The sequence below is a fragment of the Gopherus flavomarginatus genome, chromosome 3, assembly GCF_025201925.1.
Source record: "Gopherus flavomarginatus isolate rGopFla2 chromosome 3, rGopFla2.mat.asm, whole genome shotgun sequence".
NCBI classification, from domain to species: Eukaryota; Metazoa; Chordata; order Testudines; family Testudinidae; genus Gopherus; species Gopherus flavomarginatus.
The window spans coordinates 267,090,936-267,109,229 of record NC_066619.1 but is presented as its reverse complement, the minus strand read 5'-3'; the positions used below and the strand labels follow the sequence as shown (position 1 = coordinate 267,109,229).

At 39.9% G+C, this 18,294-nt stretch overlaps 1 protein-coding gene across 4 annotated transcripts in view; it reads right to left on the bottom strand.

Annotated features, from left to right (window-relative positions):
• The window catches only part of ZFYVE28 (zinc finger FYVE-type containing 28), a 308,586-nt gene that overhangs the window by 171,512 nt on the left and 118,780 nt on the right, over positions 1–18,294 (bottom strand). The window lies entirely within an intron of this gene.

Below are 18,294 nucleotides of genomic sequence, written 5' to 3'. Positions count from 1 at the left end.
CAGTCTGTGCAGGGCTTAAATCTGGGACACCGGGGCATGCCTGCCTCGGGCAAAGTCCCTGCTGTGACTCTCACTGCTAACTACACTTAACTACTTAACACTAACTACTATAAACAAGCTATTTACAAGGCCCTAAGGCTCAAAGGAAGACGAATCCGCTAGTCCAGTGGTCCCCAACGCGGTGCCTGCGTCCTAGCTGGCAGTGGAGCATCCACCGAAATGCCGCCAAATTTCTGCAGCATTTCGACGGTGACGCCTCTCGATGACGCCACTTGCCGCCAACAAGTGACGTCATCGAGAGGCATCGCCGCCGAAACACCAAAGAAATTTGGCGGCATTTCAGCGGGTGCGCCACTGCCGCCACGGTCCTTCATCCGGAGCCCGCAAGACGAAAAGGTTGGGGACCACTGCGCTAGTCCTTGCTATGAAAGGAAAGGTGCTCTGACTAACCATCCTGGTCGGTAAGAAGGAACTGGGAGGGTGTAAGGTCAGTGGTGCCTGATATACCAGCACATGAACACGGCACTCGAAGGGGCACCACTGCTGACCCTGCAGATACCGCTAAGGCAAAAAATCTCTGTCACAAACTCGCAGCCTTACTAATTAGTCATCAGCAAGAGGGAGGTTTTGCATGCAGAGATGTCAATAATTAGACACCACTGGCAAGCACCACTTGGAAAAGGATGTATGGGAAAGCATCCCTTAATGGAGCTGAGAAAGGGAGAGTTCAGGACTCCTACAGCTTTTGCAGCGGGGAGCCAACCTCCTTCTTTTCTAGTCCCCAGCACTCTTATGAGAGGAGGGTGGTAGATGCTGTGATAAGGTTAGGGATTTCATGACAAAAGTCTTAAGGAAATGATGACGATGCACTGTACTATTTGTTGCCAGGTACTTCCAGATATTTTAACTGAATAAAGTTGCACCTTAAATTAAACTACATATATTGCCTCTTGTCTTACTTCCAGAGCGGTCAGACAATGTAGTGGTGCTTGCCAGTGATGTCTAACTCTTGTTATCTCTGCCTGCAAAAAATTTCCTTCTTGCTGTTGACTAAACTTCAAAGCTTTCTACACTTTGGCTCACCAAATTGATTGTTTTGCCATAACAAGTTCCCATCTCCTGATATTTATCATAACAGGAGAGGTTCTTCTCCTGAACATTGTTGTATAACATCCTAAAACTGAATCTTGATACTTTGCTAATTAGTATTTCACTATACAACATTTTCTCTGGGAACCTAGTGTCCCCTATCCTGAATTCATCTCTGGTCTGGTAAAGCACAGCTTTTATGAAGATTGTTTCAATATAATTTGTAGCCTCTCTTACTTCTTGATATGCTGTTGAGTTTTCTTCCAGATTGTTGATCTGAGAGTTATAATTTGTCCATGTTTAACAGCCATAGAGTAAAGATGGAAATCACTACAGCATAGTAAAATGTTGAGTGTGGTCCTCAGGAAATAATGTCTTGGTTAATGATGGCAGTGTCTGACAAAACTCCAAGATTAGTGAAATATGGTACAGCGAAGAGTTTGGTACCAATGATTATACAGGAGGTTTTTTTATAGTCTCTCAAGTATAGATTGGTACAGCACATTTCTTTGGTTTCTTCATACTCAAAGTACATCATTTTCTCCTCAGCTTCAGCAAACTTCATCTTCACAAAGCGCAGTCAACCTGTGCAACTCCTTGCCTGAAGAGATTGTGAAGGCTAGGACTATAACAGGATTTATGCACCTGACATTGGCCACTGTTGGTAGACAGGATACTGGGCTGGGTGGACCTTTGGTCTGACCCAGTATTGCCGTTCATACGTTCTTGTGATGATCGGAGGTCCTCTGGAGTGTATTTAGTAAGAGCATAATCATCAGTATAAAGTTGTTCATATAGAACCATATTTACTTTGCTGGATGCTTTCAAATATCTCAGCTTGAAGACCTTGCCAAATGTCCAAAATTTAAAAGCTTTTGGAATCACATCACTAGTGCAATCATTATTACAGAAAGATTTCATAGCAATTTTGCATCTAAACACATTTTTGCTCAATACCAGTAATGCTGAAATGGTCCCTACACCGTGCCTTCCACAGAGACACTGCCCAACCTTGTAGCATATGCTTGCCATTGTGATTTCAATGAATTTCTCCAAAAGTCAAAGTTTGATAGAAGTTGCCATAATTCTAGTTAGCTAGTATCAGAGTCTGGGACAATCAGTAAGAATTTTGTATAAGCCCTTGTTTGTTTCCCCTCATTTCTTTGCTTTAGTTGCAGGCCAACCAAGGTACTGGATGACATAGTATCACAGGACTCTCGTTTGTGTCCCTTCCTCCATGCCTCATCTAAGCTGCCTATTTTTGCTCAGTAAGGCATTTCTTTGACTCTTCAGATGATACTCTCAAGTCCTGTCCTTGAACTCCCAGTCATATACTGGGATTCCCTTGGGAAACAAATGTGTTGGTAACAACTATTTTTGGCCTCTCTGTACCAGCTCAGTTTCTGAGATAGACACATGCAATTTAAGTTACGTGAATTCTCCCCATTAATGTGCAGTTTTAAAGATTGTCATTTAAACCACATAACTCTTTCACTGTTAAATCATTAGCTCTTTTTAAAATCAAGTTCCTACAATAAAAAGGCAAAAGGTGTAAAACAAATATTTAAACAGAAAGTTAAATAGATACATGAATTGCAAGGGGTACAATTTCTTAGGCAGTTCTGCAGTCCTAGCAAGAAAAAAGAAACAGTGACTACACAGTACAGCATCTCATCAGGTACTTAAGATCTTGTATTCCCTGTATCTTAAAACAATATTAGCCTCATTGATTCTTCTGAGTCATTCCCTTGACTAGCAAGTTAAATCCAGCACCTGGCATAAATAAGGAACTATTTAGTTGAAGCATTTTTCCTTCCCCTAAACTTGAGAAAACAACTTCCAGGAAGGCCATTAGGTACACAGCTGGTAGCCAATTATTCTCTATTGATCTACAACCTCACTTGCAATAATCGTCAAATATATCTTTTGCATAATATTTATACATTAAAACATACAGATTCCTTTGAATGGCACCCTTGAAACTTCTATTTGCCAATATTTCCTGTAGAACTTCAAGTGCCAAGGATGCTCAAGGGAACTAAAGGCTAGATTGTTAATTCCCAGTTATGAGCAAGAAAATATATTGCTAATATAGATAATTGAATTAATGAAAGCCCTCCTATGGCAGGAATATGGTCCAAACCGATTAGACATTTTCTCTTAAAGAATGGATAACAGCAAAGTTTATTCAAGCAACATGGAGGAAGGCAACATGGGGTCTGGAGGTGAAGAAGCACCATGCTGTTTCTCCCCCCTGCAGGCTGATATTTGCTAAAATGAAAATAGTTTTGTTTCCTGCAATCTCCGCCCCTTGCTGTCTTGCTAGTCCTGTTTACTGCTTATCTATAAATTGAGGTAAACCTATATTCCTTTGTTTAAGACAAACCTGTTTAACACCTTTAACTAGGCAAGGCTGTCTGGTGTTGAACATGGTCTAGTAATATCAGACAGGGGGAATTCACAACTTTACTTATAATGTTATTACATACATTTCACCATGATATTTTTGACCACTGAGGTATTAGATTTTAAATGATACCTCATAAGGCACATTTTGAACAAAGATTATCACACTAGCGTATAGGGTGTCAAGACCCGGGTGCTTTGGGTCACAGCTATAATAAAGCATCCCTGTTTCCTCCTATCTCATTTCAGACAAATACCTCTGTATATTTCATGTCTACTTTTATGTAACAGCAATTAAGATTAAAAATAGATTCTCAGTTCCCTATGCCATCTTTCCTAATCGTCCTATGTCCCTTTACTGACCCATTTCCCTGAATAACAAATCAGTATCTGCAAAAATTTCAGATTTCATAAGGGTATTTCTGTAGTTTTTCTTGTATTCTCCAAAAATAAGATTTTCTAGTGAGGTCTAAACTCAGATCATTAGCCTCTGACTATAAGAGAGCAGAGAACTGCTGTCTTCTATATAGGATTTTGTAACCCTTCTGAAATGGTCATTTTGGATACTTTTATCATCTTTAATAACCTTTCCATAATACACAAAGTTTAGGATAATTTATACTTGCTTACCCAAAGTTTTCTTTTTCCCTTCTCAAGTAGTCTCTCAGGGGGAGGGAGAGAAATAGCTCAGTGGTTTGAGCATTGGCCTGCTAAACCCAGGGTTGTGAGTTCAATCCTTGAGGGGGCCATTTAGGGAACTGGGGTAAAAATCTGCCTAGGGATTGGTCCTGCTTTAAGCAGTGGGTTGGATTAGATGACCTCCTAAGGTCCCTTCCAACCATATTCTTCTTTCATTTGGCTGGTGCAGAGCAGCAACTACAATTTCACCTGAAGTTCACCTGAAATGACTAATTCAGCAGTAGCAGAATTTATTGCAGTAATGCCTCCTTCATATTTATTAATTGGGCGGTAGGTAGTGATATGTTTGATGGTCTGTCATGGGAAACCACTCTCACCCACCAGCGAGTCCTTGATTTTCCATTTGTGCATTAGATATCCATATCTACCATGGTTGGTTCAAATTCAGTTCAAGTTGACCAAGATGACCGTGGAAGGTCAAACCCAGGAACCTTCTGTGTGGGATCTGGCACAAAGTGCTTATCTTTTAAGTCTTGTTTAGCCCAATCTGCTTTCCAAGCCTCCTTCTGATCATAGCCTGAATGCATGAAGCTATACCAATGTTCCCAGAAAGGCTTGCGGGACTTAAGATGTTGCAGCAGGGGGGCATTGTCAAGGTCTTGGCGAATAGGAAGGCATCTGTTTTTCTGGATTCACTCAGTGAATGTTGTAGCAGTTCGGCATATTGACAGGGGAGCGATGTTAGATAGCATAGGTAGCCATGGTGTTGGAGTCGACTTAAGGGTTCCCATGATGCACCACATCACTGTATTCAGCTGAGTATCCACAAGTCATGTGTGGCTGCATCTGCTCCTCACCGGTGCACAATATTCAGCTACTGAATATACAGATGTTCGCAACACTGATGCTGATGCACCCCAGGTAGTACCTGTTAGTTTCTGGATTACGTTGTCTCTTGTTTTTAATATCTTTGTAGCTACCTTCTCAAGATGACCATGGAAGGAGAGGGTGCAGTTGAGTTTCACTCTGAGATATGTTGGAGTGTAATCATGTTGCACATTTTTACCACAGAAAGCTACTTTCATTGTGTTTTTGGCATTCTTATTATCAAGATAAAATGCACTTACTTTTTTTTTTCCAGGGTTTGGTTTGAGCCTCCATTTCTGAAAATATTGTTCCATATTTTGGAGGTCCTCAGTTAATGCTCTCTCAAAATCATGGAGGTTTGATGCTGGGATTGTCATGGCAAGATGATCTGCATATCTAAATTTTCATGATTTAGTTAGAGGCATGTAACTTATGCAAATATTAAAAAGGGTTGGCACAAGTACAGAGCCTTGTGGCAACCCATTGTTTATGATATGGGGTGAGCTGGTCTTATTACCCAGGTATACCTGTAGGTGTCTGTTACTCAGGTCCACAGCAGGTGAAGAGTATGGTAGCAAGGTATAATTTTAGCAAGTTTCAGCATCAGACCCTTAATCCATACAGATGATAGGTCAACAAATACTGCACCAGTCTTTAGGGGTTTTTTGTTTTTTTTTTGATAGCCAGCCTCAATGTGAGTTGTGAATGCCAGAACTTTGGTCACAACAACTACGTTTTGGTCAAAAGCCTGCCTGTTCAGCAGGGATAATTGGCTCAGTAATAGGGCATATTCTTTTGAGGATAATACGTTCAAGAAGTTTATAGGTCATACATAGTAGAGAAATTGGTCTATAGCTTCCCGCTTCATTATGCAGCTTTCCAGGCTTTAGAACAGCCATTACCATTGCCATTTTTCGGGGATCCGTACTGTCCTTAAGGTAGCAGAGTACAATGTTGCTAGCCACTGGAGTACTTTGGTGCCGAGATAGTGGAGGAATTCTGGCAGAATACTGTCAGGGCCTGCAGCCTTCCCTTTTTTCATTGCGGCAAGTCCTTCTTTTACTTCATCAGTGCTGACAGTGGAAAGTTCTCCTTGGGGGATTCATGCCAAGTGTTCGGCAGAGTTGTTGATACCCTTCTATTCTTGTGTGTTTATAAAGTGGTCCTTTTGTGTTCTCCACCAGTTTGGAGGCTATTGAGTTTGGCTGCATTTTTGGTGGCCAGTACTCTGTGGGATTAGTGGCCCCAAGATGTTGTAGTAGTGTCCAGGCATGACAACTTGAATGTGTAAAAATCAAGGTTTTGCATGCTATCAAGCCAGCGCTGGCATCTTGCTGTGTCAAGGGAGTGTAGCAAGTAGTAGAAGTTACAGATTTTACAATAGGTCTTCAGCTCCTTTGCTGCTTTTGGGGACCAGATCTGTCAATCATTAGCTCCAACTAGGAGAGGTAACTTCAACAGCTATGATGAGAACAGTTATTTTAACAAAATTCTACCATAAGCAAAATGACTAAATTATGAATATGCCAACTGCAGAGCATGAGAGCTGTTTTACCAAACAGTAAAACCTTTATATTATCCAGAGTCTGGTAGATCTGTGGACCATAATACATGAAGAAAGAAATTTTGGGGAAATCATACACACAATTTTCTATTCTTCAGCATAGTATATTCCACATATCTGATAGTGGAATACACAAACATACAGATGATTGCCTGACTGGCTGAAGCACTGCAGTGAGAAACACTATCCTCTTGAAAATGTCAGGTGAGGCTTGCACATTAACTTTCAAGCAATGTATGAAGGACTATATATAGAATTATAGAAGTGGAACTGACTATGAGAGGTCTTCTAGTGCTGTCCCCTGCACTCAAGGCAGGACTAAGTATTATCTAGACCATCTCTGACAGGTGTTTGGAGATTTTTAAGAACAGGTTAGACAACGACAGATTCCACAGACTCCCTAGGCAACTTATGCCAGTGCTTAACAGCCTGACAGTTAGTTAGTTTTTCCTAATATCCAACCTAAACCTCTCTGGCTGCAATTTATGTCCATTGCTTCTTGTTGTAGCCTCAGAGATTGATGAGAACAATTTTTCTCCCCTCTCCTTGTAACAACCTTTTATGTATTTGGAAATTGTATCATGTCCCCGCTCAGTCTTCTATTCTCCAGACTAAACAAACCCAGTTTTTTCCGTCTTCCCTCATAGGTAATGTTTTCTAGACCTTTGATCATTTTTGTTGCTCTCCTCTGGACTTTCTCCAATATGTCCACATCCGTCCTGAAAAATGGCACCCAGAACTGGACATAATACTCCAGTTGAGGCCTAATCAGCAAGGAGTAGAGCAGACTAACTCCTTCTTGTGTCTTGCTTACAAAACACTCCTGTTAATACATCCCAGAATGATGTTTGCTTTTTTTTTGCGCAACAGTGTTACACTGCTGACTCATTTTAGCTTGTGATCCACTACCACTCCCAGATCCCTTTCTACAGTACTCCTTCCTAGACAGTCATTTCCCATTTTGTATGTGTGCAACTGATTGTTCCTTCCTAAGTGGAGTACTTTACATTTGTCCTTATTGAATTTCAGCCTATTTACTTCAGATAATTTCTCCAGTTTCTCCAGATCATTTTGAATGTTAATCCTAATATCCAAAGCACTTGCCACCCCTCCCAGCTTGGTATCATCTGCAACTTTATAAGTGTACTCTCTATGCCATTATCTAAATCATTGATGAAGATATTGAACAGAACTGGACCCAGAACTGATCCCTGCAGGACCCCACCTTGATATGTCCCTCCAGCTTCACTGTGAACAACTGATAACTACTTTCTGGGAAGGATACTAATTTTAACATGTAATGTACCCAGGCTAGTTCCTACAGAAAGAATCATATTGACAGACAAGACATCTTCATCCATTAGAGGAATGATTTTCTTTTGTTGGCCAGTGTCATGAACTTGTCCAGATTCTTTTGAGTTATCCCACTTAATATATCAAGACTAGATACAGGGGCTCTGGAGTAACGTACCAATAGAGAAAGAGACAAGCAGACCAAGGTGAAGGATCTCCCACAAGCCACATCTACTGGAAGAAAAGATTACAATAATTTTTATTCTCTTAAATCTGGCATTCTGATGGAACTCCTTCTGATCAAATGCACCCCTATATTCACAATCCACACACTACTGTAACAATCTTTGTACAGAATATGCTTTGTGAGGTATCCTTTGCAAACTAATAACTCACTGGTCAATAAATATGGTGAAGTATACGCAGCAACATTGTATGTAAAGCTATGAAATCCCCCATCTAATATTAAGGGGACACGTTCAAACTCATGTAGTACTAATTAGGCACAACTGGTCAAGCAGGTTTTAAACAAAGGGATGTGTGGTTAATCTCAATTTGCATATAAGCTGTAAACAGAGTCCTAAGCAAGAGAAAAAAGGGAGACAAAGAAAACCTGCATCTCAGCATAAACAGGTGAAAACAGCATGAAGAATCTTTCCTGACTAGCCTTCATGTCTCTGTCTGCTCAGCTGAATAGAACTTTTATGGTTCCGCCCCCTCAAAGTTCTATTCAGCTGCACAGAAGGACGTGGAAGTTAATCAGTTCACTAATGTCACAAAATCATCAGTATCAGACTGCTATTCTCTAAGATTTCATACAAAACCACTTTTTGAGGACTGAGCACTATAGTTATTCCATTTTTAAGTGCCCAAGAAGTCCAGAGGGAAACATCCTATTATGGGTTTAGAGTGAGAACTGTTGCAATTATGAATCTAGGATCATGCTCCATCACCACAAAAGTTTCAGATGGCAGATTGCAAACCAAGCCTACTAGCAGAGCTGACAGGAACCATTACCCTGTGGAAAGTTATGGAAGATAAGATACAGGAAAACGAGGAGTGGGCCCCACTGTTCATCAGACTGAACAGTAGTTACATTACTGCTAATCAGAAAGAAAATTATCTTCCCCTCCTGTAATGTTTTTATTCCTTCCATGCACTGAAAATGTCTTACATTTTACTATCTTAAAATTTTTTTTTAATATTCTCAAAATTTTCTCAGATCATTGCCACATGTATCTTCTCTAGGCTGAATACTGAGCAGGAAAGAGAAGTCAGGCATAAAATAAAAATGTGCTTCTATTTATCATTGCTTCCTGTCAGTCTTAGAGAAGAATGTTACCCATTAGATCCAGGTTGGTGAAATCTGGGAGAATAATACTAACTTCTGCACCTTCAATGCTATTTATAATTTTAAGAAGCCTCAACATCCAACTCTTTCATTTACGTTCAGATTTTTATTTTTATTTTTTTTAATAAAAGCAGGTCACAATTATGGGGGTAACTGCACCTTTTCCCCCACTCCATCCGCTTCCTATGTACCCTTTCAAGTCACAGGCTCTGTGCCTCCACTTGTGGTCTCTGATGGTTCTCCCACTCACAGACTAAGTCCTGGGCTACAATACCAGTTTACCAACCATGGTTTCTCAGCAGGTCCACCTGGGCTTGGCACCTGCGAGAGACTCTCTTTTGGGAACTGTGACTAGTGAGTAAATGCTGTGACCCGGAATTTAAAAATAAATAAATAAAAATTAAAAAATATATATTCCTTTATCCACAGGAAAATAGTGTTTAGAGAAAAGGGTTAAAACAACAGAGAAGTCTACAAACATTTCATTCTGAGGGAGGAATAGCTCAGTGGTTTGAGCATTAGCCTGCTAAACCCAGGGTTGTGAGTTCAATTCTTGAGGAGGCCATTTAGGGATCTGGGGCAAAAAATCTGTCAAGGGACTGGTCCTGCTTTCAGCAGGGGGTTGGATTAGATGACCTCCTGAGGTCCCTTCCAACCCTGATATTCTATGTATCTAGAGTTTAGCTTTTTCCTTAAAGCTTAGGCAAGCAGTCCCAATTTATCCCAGGTACCCCTCATTCTGGGAACTAGACTGAGCCTTCTTCCCTGCAGACACTGTCTCTGAGTCTCAGGTCTCCCCTGAACTTCAAGCAAACCACCTTCTTCTCTGTGTCTGCAAGTTGGGACTCTGTTCCCCTTTCCTACCTCACCTGATGAGCACACCATCAAACAGAAGAGTCCACTCATTGTCTCATAAGAGTTAGCCAACCATCTACAATCTGAAACCACTGTACTCCTTTCCTGGGGATTTGCAAGCAACTCCTTGTCACCATATGACAGACCCCATCAGAACAAATTGAACAAAAATAGGTACACATAATATTCATAAATACACGTGTCCCCCACATTTTTCACAAAGCATATAACATTTACCAGTACTCTTGCCCAGTACACAGAAAATCAATGTGCCATTACTGGGTGACCATGATCAACAGACTTCACTTTGTCCCTTAGAATTAGTGTCAAATTATTTCTGTTTGCATTTACCAAGTTCTACATCAGTTGTGCAAACACACACACAAACCTTTGTTTTCAACTGCCAGTCAAAAGAAATTTAAATGCTAGATAGACTTATCAGTTGACATTCAACGGGAAGTTAGCTGATAACACTTAAAATATTTTTTAAAAATTTGTATTATTGTCTGCAACCACAGCAAGTGTACTGAGATGGATTTGTGGATTATGGCAGGATTGCACTTCTCAAGATCACATTTTTGATGGGGGAGATTTTCAAAGGCACAAATGGCAGTCAGTAAAAGTCACTGGGACTTGGCAAGGCCATCTATCAAACATTTGTGCCTTTGAAAAAACTCCCAGTGCTCTAAAGTACTGAGAACCAGTACGCAGATAAGCATCAAATACTGTTCTTCAGAATTGTATTTTAAATGCAAGAGAGTTTAAACTGAAATAAAGACAATTGAAGTGAATACCACTGAAAAGACAGGCTACTAGATGTTTCCATAGAAATAATGTGCCTGGCAACCGGCTTCTAGAAAACCCTACTACCTTTCTTATCCAAGGGTACAGAGAGAATGAATTCCCAGGGTTCTAACAGGTTACAAGTGGCAATTGCAGCTAAGACATTAATATAACCTTGTCATTCTAATAATAATGCTGCTGCCAACCTCTGCCACTGGAGTACACTGAAAACCAGAATGTTGTGTAATGAGAATAATAGCACATCATTATCTAGAGTGACAATGTTTTACATTTTATTTAAGGCAAGCCTAATGGTTTTAAATGAGTTTTGTAAAACACTAAAAAACAAACAGCATCTAGGTTTTTACTTTTAACAGTACAACATGACATCATGAAGGGATAAAGTAGATGTGTGCTATTTTGCATACGATCAGTTTAATGTAATCTGTTGCACAGAATGAGTGCTAATTATGGTCCATGTCCAGAATTCCAAAGCACAATAAAGATGCTTGTATTTGTAAGGAATAGAAGTCCCCCAATGTTCTTCACCATTCCACAACATATGGATGAATAGTCAGATGACAGATTATTATATATTTTCATATTTATTCACACACAAATTTTTAGTTGGTTACCCTCAGAAAAGTGCACATAAAGCATCAGAGCAACATATTTAAATTGGTTAATGATTCTGAATTGATAAACAGGGAGAGATTTGGGGGTTATAAAGTTGAAATGTAACTTTCATTTAACTCTTTGAATATCGTACCTGCCTTGCATGAGTAAGGCAATTATTTTGCAAGACCCCACTTCTGCCATAACTCATACAGGAAACTAGCTTTCCAATGGCAAATTTGAATAGTCATTGGCAATAGCTGGTATAAAGACAATATATTTTAAAAAGCAGACACTGTGATAACAACCTTTTATTACCAATAAATGGTCAATCACCACCTTAACCACTATATTTTGAGAGAGCACCTAACACATTGTGAACATGTTGAAATTGAACATTACCTAAAACAAATATGATAAGGAACTACTTTTTTCTCTTTCTATGGTGTATGCACTCCACAAAACCATAATAAAACCTTTAATGGATATTATTAAATATTTATATCACCGTAGCATACAGTGGTCCTGGTCACAAAAGAATCCATTGTGCTAGGCTTTGAAAGTGTACATAACCCTACCCTGTTGTAGAGAGCGTGGCACCAAAAAACCAGGCTGGAAGAAATGGAAACTACATACACGCAAAGAGGCTAATGTGATATGCTTATGTCTTGATAGTTTCGTGCTGTTTTTCTTCTTTCATCTCTTTTTGTAATATAACCTAAAATGACTTCCTGCCTGAATACTGAGTTTTTGGGGGGTTTTTTTGTTTTTGTTTTTTTTTTTGTCTTTTTAAGTCGTTGTTCCATTGCTTGCCTATTTGCTCTATTGTTCATTTTCACTTTGGCTCACTTCATCTTATTTTTGCCTTTCCCCCTTTTATGTAAATGTCTGTACATCCTATGTTACTAATAAGGTGTTTTGTTTTTAAAAGTAGGCTTCTGCCAGTCTAGTCTTCACTAGTAATACTGTGGACTAAGTAATTACGTTTGACTTTTTAACTGTGTGCCTACAGAGATGATATTCCTGTCAAAGAACATCTTTCAATCAAAGAACCACCAACCGAGGCTGAACTCCAAGTTCAAGATACAAAAACTGGTAACATGCTTCTCCTGCCATCTCTGTGTACACTATACCATTTTGCCACATGTGCTAGACTTCAGGCTACCATTAAAGTTGATTGGCCACAAACCTATATATGAAACCAAGGACACAGCATAACAACCTAGAAAAACATTGAAAAGGGTTATTAGTAAACACTTAATATTTGTTAAATATTTTCTCTCTCTCTGCCCCCCCATCCCAAGTATTTTTTCAAAAATGACTCGTGATTTTGAGTCCCTATATTGTAGATCAAGATAAAACTTGAGACTCCTTTAAAGGGGACTGATTTGTACATCAGAAGGAAGAGGTCTTTAGCCCTTATGAAAATCAGTTTTTTTCCCCAGGTATCTCAAATTGGGAACCCAAAAACACTCAGACACCAAAAAACACTAGTCACTATCAAAATGTTAAACCACACACACATTTCAAAATGTTATATGTATAAACATGTGTACGATTTAAACCTGTAATTCGGGTGTGGGATTCGATGGCACTTATCTAGTTTGATTTCTACAGCAACTTAAATCTCCACATCACACTGAGACACCAATGTACACAAACATTTCTTGTGTCATCTTCACCTGATACCAGAGAAATTCCCCAGTTTCCATTTTGCATTCTTGACTGAACAAGCCAGAGTCACACGTTATTGGAAGCTGCAGGTCACATGATCAAAAGTAGGCTAAAGATTGCATAGCCTGGTAAACAGATTTCCATGTGCAGTTCAAAAGTAGGGGAGAGGTCAGATGAGGCAACCATAGCTCTGAGGTAAACAGCAGCAGTGAGCATGCATGGAATGTTGGCACATGTTCAAGAGATGAGGTGATGTTGGCATGCATTCAAAAATGTGAGGTAATGTTGACATGAGTTCAAGAATCTTTGGTATTGAGTATGTGCAGCACATGCAACAAACATCTGATGAGGTAATTAGTCTAGAAAGTTCTGAAAGGACAGTATAAAGGTCAGTGTGCCAGTGGGCAGAAAACAGAGCGTTAGCAAAGAGCTGCTGAAGGACGAAGGGACTGGACCTCGGATGGAGAAGCGGTGCTGAGCAGAGTTGAGCCTGATAGCTGACGCTGGCAGCAGTAGCTACAGCAGATAACACAGTAAACCCAATAGGCCAGAGTAAGCCTGCCAGTTTTAATTTTAGTCTTGTATAGTATAGAACAGTATTAGTATGTGTGTATTAATAAAGATGCATGAGTGTGAGCTAATTGTAACTTATATATGAAAAAAACTTAAAGTACAATTTAAGGACTATCAGCAATCTGTAACAGACTGGCCATCTGTGCCAGGGTGCAGCCACTTAGAATCCTCTCATCTGTATGTTATTGCAGTTGGGATGCTCTTTAACTTGCTGAAGGGATTTGTGTTTTTAGATTACTACTGTATTAGGGATCATGATTTCTACTAACAAGGTATCTTGGTTTGGAAACAAATACTGTTTGTGTCAACCAATCATTTATCAGATGGTGGTGTCTGTGTCCTTCAAGTATTTCCTTGACCCTGGAGACCCATACCTTAAGAGAATTAAGAGAACAGATTGGTCAACAGGTGGGTTGTTTTAAGGGAAAACCTTTATGGGGATATTTAAATTCTACTCACACAGGGAAAAACTGTCATGGGATATTTAAAATTCACTTGTTTTGAGAGAATCCCTTGGTAAGCCCGGGAAGGGGCAACAGATCAGTTATATTCTGGGAATATCCTAATTCTGTTTTCAGGGAACCACACAAACATATTCTCTCTTTCTTCACCATTCAAGATCCTTCTCAGCGTGTCAATTTGGAAATGTAACAAAAACCAGCATAATACTATCAAATCATAATCCCCATTTACTCAACTTGCAAATCAGGCAAGTTCTGGGTGGATGGCTCAGAATCCCAGAATTTGAGTTTCCAAGTGAATTTTTGCTTCCCTGGATTAGGACTGCCAGCAATCTAGAGTGATAGCTTCTAATTAGCGCTCTAAATATATAATGTGTGGATGTAAGTCTTTAACCAAATAGTTTAGCTCATGTAGGAGGAATCTGAATTTTTGAACCAAAAAATATCCTGAATTATTTCCTCACTGATGACTGAAGTTCATGTGCCCATGATGTGTATGTGGTATAAATTGCAACTGTGAAGAGTATGTGGGCAGAGAATCATTATATGATAGGATATTTATATGATTAAAGGATCGGAAAACATTCCTTATAGTAGTAGACTCAAGGAGCACAATCTAGTTAGCTTACACAAAGGGACGATTAAGAGGTGACTTGATCACAGTCTCTAAGTACCTACTTGGGAAGTATTTATAATGGGCTCTTCGGTCCAGCAGACAAAGATATGACAAGATCCAATGGTTAGAAGTTGAAGCTAGACAGAGTCCGACTAGAAATAAGGTGTACTTTAACAGTGAAGGTAATTAACCATTGGAACAATTTACCATGGTTTATGGTCAATTATCACTGACATTTTAAAATCAAGACTAGATGTTTTTCTAAAACATATGCTCTAGTGCAAACAGGAATTATTTTAGGAAAGTTCTGGCACTTGACCTCTTGTGCATCACAACTAGATGATCACAGATTCTGGCCTTGGTATCTATATTAATGATTGTGCAGCCAAATTCAGTATCTGCTAATTTCGTCTTATGAATGAAACTCCTCTTAATAGCAGTCACCATTTGCTGACTGATATCACACACTGGTATGCAAGATAACACACTTACTTCCTATTTGAAGTACATGGGAAAATCCTGGTCTCTCATACTGCTATGCAGTAATTACTGCCAAATTATGACTTAATGGTAATCACTGGGGCAGCTTTTTAGAATGCTCATGACAGTAGCATTATCTCATAATGGCCACCAACCCCTCTAGGAAAGTGAGCCCCATCTATTGATAGGGCATGGTACCCTTTTTCCATCCTATGATAATTTCTCATGGGACAAAAGTCTTAAAGCCCTTTCTTATAGATTCTTTATAAATAACCATTGAAATACCATCTCCTGACTAAATAAGTTGCACATTTCTAACGTGTTCCCTAGCAAACACGGAAGAAAATGAAGAGGAAGAGATTGATTGTGACCAACAGCCTGATACTGCACTCCCATAACTTCCAGAGAAGACACTGTGTAAGTGCAGGTGCTCATTACCTGGGATCCTAGTTTTCCATTATCAACCTCCCCAAAATTCTGCAATAAAAAAATCCACATTTTTCTACAATTAAAATGACATGCGGCTCTTCAATTTCCCTACTCACTATATAGGCATCAGTTGAACACAATGTTTTATTGATATACAGTAGAACCCTGTTTATCCGAGCCGCCATTATCTGGCTCTCTGTATTAACTGAACCGCCAGTCGCTCAGGGCTAACAGCAACTGGGGCTTGGGCTGTCAGCTCCATCACTGGGGGCTAACATCTGGAGCCCCTGCCCTCCCCCATCTTAAAATAAGGGATAGAAAGCTCTTTGCCAATTCTCCTGATTATCTAAATATTTGATTATCTGATCTGGCCCCAGTTCCAATGAGATGAGATAAATGGGCCTCCACTGTAAATTTAAGCATATTCAAAACCCAACCAAAAGGGAGGGAAGGTTTCACATATTAAATACATGACACTTATTGACTTTCAATAAAATTGAATTAATAGTTAATATATGTTTTTATTTTTTCACAAAATGTAAAAAATTAAAGATCCTCTGTAAAAATGAAAATTTTGCATTTTTCCATAACAAATGGATTTCTAGGATCCCTGCTCAATACCTCTGAAAAATCAGGCCCAAAGTATAGCTTTCACTAGTTGGGGAACAGCACAGAAACACAGCTTGTGTTCTAAAGACAGAAAGGAACAAGAGAGAACAAATAATCTTGTACTGACCTGCACTGCATAATGGTTGCTACAGAAAAATCTCAAAAAAGATCTTTTCAGTAGAAACTGAAATTCAAGGCTTAAGAGGAACTTTGCTCAAATCACCTTTAAGTTAAATTAAGCAAACATGGTGGAGACACAAATCTATTATATCAAATAGCTGCCTTAATAAACTGACAGTAAGCAATAGTGTCTACTAATGTTGTCTTTCCCCCAGCCCCTAGAGTACTAAGGGTATGTCTACATAGCAATTAAACACCTCTGGCTGGCCCAGATCAGCTGACTCAGGCTCGTGGGGACTAGGTTACGGGGCTGAAAAATTGCTGTGTAGAAGTTCAGGCTCAGGCTTGAGCTCAAGCTCTGGGGCCCCACAAGGGTAGAGGGTCCAGAACCTGCGGCTCCAGCCTGAGCCCAAATGTTTACATAGCAATTTTTAGCCCCACATCCCAGCCCTGTGAGCCAGAATCAGTTGACCCAGGCCAGCTGCAGCCGTGCCACAGGTCTTTATATTCCAGTGAAGAGCTGAACTGTGATCCTATAGAACAGAGGTAGACAACCTATGGCACGCGTGCTGAAGGCAGCACACGAGCTGATTTTCAGTGGCACTCACAATGCCCAGGTCCTGGCCACTAGTCTGAGGGGCTCTGCATTTTAAATTTAAATTTTAAATGAAGCTTCTTAAACATTTTAAAAACCTTATTTACTTTACATACAATAGTTGTAGACTTATAGAAAGAGACCTTCTAAAAATGTTAAAATGTATTACTGGCATGCAAAACCTTAAATCAGATTGAATAAATGAAGATTCGGCACACCACTTTTGAAAGGTTGCCAACCCCTGCTATAGAAGGTGCTGTCAGATAGGGTCTAGTCAAGGCCTACCTGTAGAAACACCAGGCACTATGGAGCTAGTCCCCCTTCTTTTGTACCAGGCACTTAATACCACTCATACATTATGTTGTTGGTGTAACTGATGATTTCCTGATGGTATTCAGTACCAGCTTCAAGGTGCAGGAAGAAAGAACATGACTGCTCGGTCAGGCACCTAACAAAGAATATAAGGGATGGGGGAGTAGAATCTCACAACTGCAATTTTCTAGATGATAATCAGCCTTCTTTCCTTTCTAACGTCCATCACAGATTGAGCTGGGCCTTGAAGAGGGTTCAGAGTTCAGTTCACTTCTGTGGCATGGTCTTTGTCAAAAACCAGAATCTGGCACATCTAGACCAGGAACCATGGGAACTGAAGGATGCTAACAAAGCCTGCTGGGTCTAAAGATGCCTAGTGTCTTTCCATTATGGGAGACTAGGAAGAGGGCTGAACTTGATTTGAGTCTCTCTGCAAAGGGAAGGGCAGAAGTACTGATCTTTCTAAGAAGTAAGGGTTCAAGCAAGAAGCTTGCAAAAGAGGTCAGGGAGGAAACTTGAAAAGAGCTGGGCAAAGAGACCCACAAAAGCCCCTAAGAAAAAGGGAAGAAGTTTCATCCATATCCTAATGATGGAGCTGCAGACTAAAGAGTTTATCTTTCTTTCTGTTACCCCAAAGGGAGAAGTTTTTCGTTCATCCAAAGGACTAAACTATGTAGCTAATGGGGGGTGGGGGGGAGGACTGCAGCACCAGCCAAATCCAATGACAGGAAGATAAACTGCACCCTTGCAACATGCTACAAGTCTCACTGAATTCCAGCTTACAGAAGTCTACCAGTTTTGGACATCAATAGGAGAGGAGTCTTTTGCATGAATCCATGTGTGTGTCATATTTCTCCTATCAAGTGCTGGTTGAAGGCAAGCTGCTCCTGGGTACATGAGCTTAGCCTTATTCAAGTCACTGTACCCCCAAATCCTTTCCTGACTAATTTGGACTTGAGGGAA